The sequence below is a fragment of the Quercus robur genome, chromosome 3 (assembly GCF_932294415.1).
Source record: "Quercus robur chromosome 3, dhQueRobu3.1, whole genome shotgun sequence".
NCBI classification, from domain to species: domain Eukaryota; kingdom Viridiplantae; phylum Streptophyta; class Magnoliopsida; order Fagales; family Fagaceae; genus Quercus; species Quercus robur.
Genome location: NC_065536.1, coordinates 6241859 through 6247858, shown reverse-complemented (window position 1 = coordinate 6247858; position 6000 = coordinate 6241859).

The following is a 6000-nucleotide window of genomic DNA, read 5'->3' as shown; positions in this document are numbered from 1 at the left end:
GATGCAAACTCTGGCTTTGCTATCTTTTTGGAAATTATGCAATGTACCCAAACCAAGTTCTTATCACCGATATTAATCTCTTTGGTTTTCACGTTTGACTACAAAATCAAGAAAAAACTTAATTAGCACAGTAACCCACTTAACCCGATACATAGAAGTGGTTTTAATGAGAATGAGCCCACATACATTTAGCCACATGATGCAAAATTCAACTTCAATTTCAGATTCTAGACACATGGCACAAAATTAAAGTTCTAATTTGGAATTCAATTTCACACTCTCTCTGCTTCACCTATTATTTTATATATAGACTAGGTAGGGTGGCACGTGCTAGCTCTTGAGTGAGAAAATTAAAATAAAATTTCTATTTGAAGAAGTATGAAACTATATACATAAAAAATATATGTCATACAAAGTTAATCTTATTCGTATAATAATTTTAATAGTTAATCACACATAAAGTTATGGTAGCTATTTAATATATGTGATAAGCCAAGAATGTATTAACCTCATTTAATGAATTAACCAATTAATTAGCCAAGTTAATTAATTAATACAATTTGCATGTAATAAGCGTGGTAGCACAAACAAATCACCAACTAAGATAAAATGTAGCGGAAAATAAATTGACACGGTGATTTATTTACAAATGGGGAAAACCTATAAGGTAAAAACCCCAATGGGTGATTTTAAGGTCACCACTCCCGAGAATTAACTATTATCACAACAAGCGGTTACAAGTAAAGGAATCTCAATACCATATACCAACCTATAGTTAAACCCTTACCCCAATACCCAATTGAACTTGTTCTGTAGTAACAATCTCTTCTTTCAATGCATAACTTCCAGTACGTGACTAACCAATTCGATGCACGGATCCCAATACGCGGCTTACTCACCAACTTGAGAAAGATGTTGGCTGTAAAGTTCTTCAGTTCATCAACACGATGAAGATCACGAAACTCCTTGGTTACAAAACCCTACGGTGTACAAACACAGTAGCTTCTTAAAGAGAAAGATGAACTAGGGCATATGTCTCTGCTTCACAATATGCTTGTTAAAAACTTTTGCATTGAGTTGTATTAGTTATGACAGTCCTTAAAACAATCATTATATATGTTTAGGGTTGTGAGAAAAGAATGCCCAAACATCTATTCACAGATTGGAGTGAAATAAGATCTGCAAAACTGATTTTCATAAATCTCGACAGATAACCTATCTATCCAACATCAGGCTTAAACAACCTTTTAAACCTCGATAGATACTAGCTGTCGAGCTAGCTGTCAAGTTTTAAAATCTAGCACTTCTTCACTTGTTTCTTGGATAGACTTGCATGGCTTTAACACTTAAACTTGAAACTTTGTTCTCTGAAGCATTAAACATGTCATAGATCTATCCAATTACAAGTAAAATGCATTTTGTCAAAGACACACATAACGGAAAAGTGTGTAGACTCTAGATAGGAGATAGAAAAATGGCGAAGGATCCGCATGATAGCCAAAGGAAAAATGAGTTTATTACAGGTCGTTGTATCCCTATAGACATCTATAAGGGATCGAATGAAGAGAAAAGGGAAGTCAATAGAAATGTCCTTTAAGAGGGATAACAAAAATCGAGCATGAGTGACTTTTTGCACTTTTTGCACTATAACTCTACGATGGAGTTATAGTGAGATAATGGATGAAGAATGAATGTCATCACCATGTTAAGTAATCTCGGACCTTTTGCAAAGCCCGAGTAAAGGGTGTTTTAACGGTCACCCCAAGATGAATGTGTCTCACAGAAAAGAGACTAGAGTTCATCTTTGGACACAGTCCTCAGACGATCACAACTGGAGTAGTCAGGATGCGCTACCCTCGGTACATGTAGTACCTTGGATATAAGATCCAGAGTAACTACAATGTCGTACCTCAAACGCGAGTGACAAACTGAGGTACTAAAGTATCGAATATGTGCATGTTGGAGTAAAACTCCTATATGATCATAGATGGACAAGTGACCAGGATGCCACACAGTGACTTCCAACCCTGACTGTAGATGACAGTGGGAAGGTCAGTATCGAAAAAGTCCAATAGAACGACTTGGCATTTTGAATGAATGCCTCATCGTGAAAAGTTCTCCAAAAAGTCCTTACGGGCTTTATCATCACGGAACTGAACAGAAGAAGAAGTAGAATCAATGAGGGAAGAAGAAAATGCCCTAAAACGAAGAGGGTTCTAGGATGGATTGGATTTTCGTTTAGGTGCCATAGAGCAACACCAACACAACACAAGAAAGAAAGAGAGAGAAAGAAACACGTTGAAAAGCACCAACACAAATCAATATCAAAATAAAGATAAATGAAGGTACACATGCATGAAAAATGCATAAACATGTGACATGCAAACTTAAAAACATCATGAGCTCAGCCCAATCCAAACCTACCAGCACACAACAATTTAACAAAAGTAAACACACATCTAAAATGCATGAAACATTGTTATGATGCAAATGTGATGCAACACATGATGATTTAAACTCATTTAAGCGAAGCCCAACCCAAAAATTTTGCAAAAACCTCAATCACAAGCACAGACCCAGATCACAAATAGAGATCAAACACAGACCCAGATCACAACAACACAAATGAAAAAAAAAAAAATAGAGATCAAAAAAAAAATTCACGTTCTTCAGTGTATTAGAAAGAGAGGCCGATCTGATCCACCATGCACCACCAATGTAACCCACCACGCACCACCGATCTGACCCAAAGTCACCAAGATAGAGCTTCATTGTGGCCGAGATGGTGGTTGAGACGTAGGCCTAGATCGAGCAATCTGGATCTGCTCCAAACCGCCGGCCTCATCTCATTTTTTCTCTCTCTCTCTCTCTCTCTCTCTAAACTCAGATCATGGTTTAAAATGTTCTAATGATAATAATAATAAAAAAAATGGTTTGATGATTTTTAAAGTATATACACTTTTGACAACACACTTCAAAAAGAAAAGAAAAAAAAATCGTTTAAAACTGAAAAAGTAAAATTTTTCTTTGTTTTTTATTTTTTTAATTAAAATTAAAATTGAGGAATTAAAATTTTTTTGTTTTAATTTCTTATTAATTAAAATACTGCCGTATCATTTAAAAAATGTCAAATAAGTTTTTAATCATATTTTAATAGTCACATTAGTGTTACATCAACGCCACATCAGCAAACAAGACGCTCTGTTGAATGGTCATTTCCTAGTTTTGATATCGTATTTCAGCCATTTTGAATGGTCAGATTGTGTTAACAAGTTAATCGAAGTTTCCAGTCTATTAAACTTCGTCAAATCTTGAGAAATTTCATCAAAAGTCTATTAAACTTGGTCAATCTTTGGTCAAAATTCAAAGTTGGTTTTAAGACCACTGGATTTGATCAAATGTTCAAGTAGGTTTGAAGTGAGTTTTGGGTATTGATCATTATTTTAAGATCTTCTTGGATTTCATGTTTTCATCAGTGTATTGGATATTTTTATTAATTGAAGTTTCATTATAGGTGGATATGACACACATCCATCTTGTGCCATAGTCAGATTTAAAATTTGACCATTGGATTGAAAAAGTAGGATAAAATATTAGTTTTGATGAATTTTGAGCTCAATGAAACGGTTGGATTAGGAGAACGTGTCCAATCAAAATTTCTTGGTGTGTTGGTACAACAACACACATCCATAATGCTCTAGACTCAAATCCAAAATCCAACCGTTGCATTGGAAGAACGTGGTAAGATATTGGTATTTGTGAAGTATGGCATCAGTTAGATGGATAGATTATGAAAAATGAGTAGTCAAAGTTTACAAAACTTGGTCAATATTTGGTCAAACATGATCAATCATCAAAGTTGGGTCTATGATCACTCGATAGGATCAAATTATGTTGAGTAGGGAAGTTTTGAGCGTGTTTTGGGTATTGGTCAGTGATTTATAAGGTTTTTCTTGGTTTTCATGCTTTTATTAGTTTCAAGTTTTAAAATGGCAAAGTCAAAAGTCATACACAAATCCGTTCGAGGTCATTTTATAGGTTTTGTGTTGTATTTTGCATATCACTTTTTCGATTCTTAGTAATATTTATACAGTGTACAACTCTTTTAATTAATAGAGTATTGGATATTTTTAGTTATTGAAGTTTCATTATAGGCAGATATGAAACACCTCCATCTTGTGTCATAACTAGATTTAAAATTTGACTATTGGTTTGAAAGAATAGGATAAAATATTGGTTTTGACAAATTTTGAACTCAATCAAACGGTTGGATGAGGAGAACATGACCGACTCACCAAGAAAATGTTAATGGGATGTCAAGTGGAAAAAAAATTTTTCCCCTTCAAATGGGGTGGTTTTGCCAAATAAAATACTTAATTTTTTTTAGTAGTTATTATTGGTTATTAATTTGGTAGTTTTTATCGATATATGAGATAATGACATGCATCCATCATGTGCCAAACTCATATTCAAAGTTTGACAATTATATTGAAAGAGTGGGGATTGTGTCAATGGGGTTAATGGTGTATTTCAGTCATTTTGGATGGTCAGATTGTGTTAATAGGGTTCATCAAAGTTTTCTAGTGGGTGAGCACAACAACACATGTCCATCATGCAACTAGATGGAGATCCAAAATTTGACCGTTAGATTAGTAGAATGTGGTGAAATATTTGATTTTGTAAATTACAGTGACAATCCAACGGTTAGATTGTGAGAACAGAGTAATCAAATCTTATGAAACTTCGTTAAAGTCTATTAGACTTGGTCAATCTTTGGTTAAATTCAAAGTCGGTTCCAAGTCCACTAAATTTGATAAAATTAGGTTGATCAAGGAGGTTTTAAGTGGGTTTTGAATATTGGCCAGTGTTTTAAGGTTTTTTTGGTTTTCATGCCTTTATCTGTGTCAAGTTTTAAAATGCCAAAGTCAAAAGTCAAATTTGACCATTGGATTGAAATAGTAGGATAAAATATTGGTTTTGATGAATTATGAGCTCAATCGAATGGTTGGATTAGAAGAAAGTAACCAATCAAAATTTCTTGATATGTTGGTACAACAACATATGTCCAAAATGCTCTAGACTCAATTCCAAAATTTGACCTTTGGATTGGAAGAATATTTTAAATACTCTTTAAATAAATTTTTTTTGAGAATATTTTAAAAATGCAGTTTTGACTGATTAATCGCTATTTAGTTATACATTTAACCCCAAAAAAAAATCGATATTTAGTTAAACATGGCACATATTTATTGTTTCATTTAAAATGACAATGATTCTTATACTGCTATTCTAAGATTTTTCGTTACACGTCCATACTAGAGCTACTTCATAGGTCTTAGAATACAACATTTTTAATATTAATTAAAAAAAATTTGGTTAATGAGATTTCAAGTGAAAAATGTTTTTTCCCTGGGGTTGTTTTGCCAAATAACTCAAAGGAACTATAGATTGGAGAGGGGAAAAAGTAGGAGACTATTATGCTGCAATGAATATGAACAAATATCATGTACCAAGAACATGCAATTATATAGAACACAACCTCCTACACGTGCTTAAATATTGCAAGAGACACATAACCCCATTTTCGTATCCTATCATCTCATGAGAAAAAGATTAAAAAATGTAAATGTAACCAAGCCTAAACCAACAAATTCTAGCCCAATATTAATGATAGGCTACGAATTGAAAAACGCAAGATGAAAATGTACGCACAAAATTCAATGATGCTATTAGTTGAGAATTATGACAATTCAAATTTAAAAAAAAAAAAAAAACAAAAAAAAAAAAAACAATTAACCAAAGTAAAAGCCTAGATTTCTCAAAAGGTGATCATCAAAATTGTAGAAACCATTGGCAACTTAGGGCCCTACATCATTCAAATTAAAAAATAAAAAATAAATTAAAAAAAAAAACCCAAAATTGTCCCCACATAAAAAGACTAAACACGATGATAGAATACAAACTCATAAACAATTTCATCTAGAATAAGGAAAATTTTTT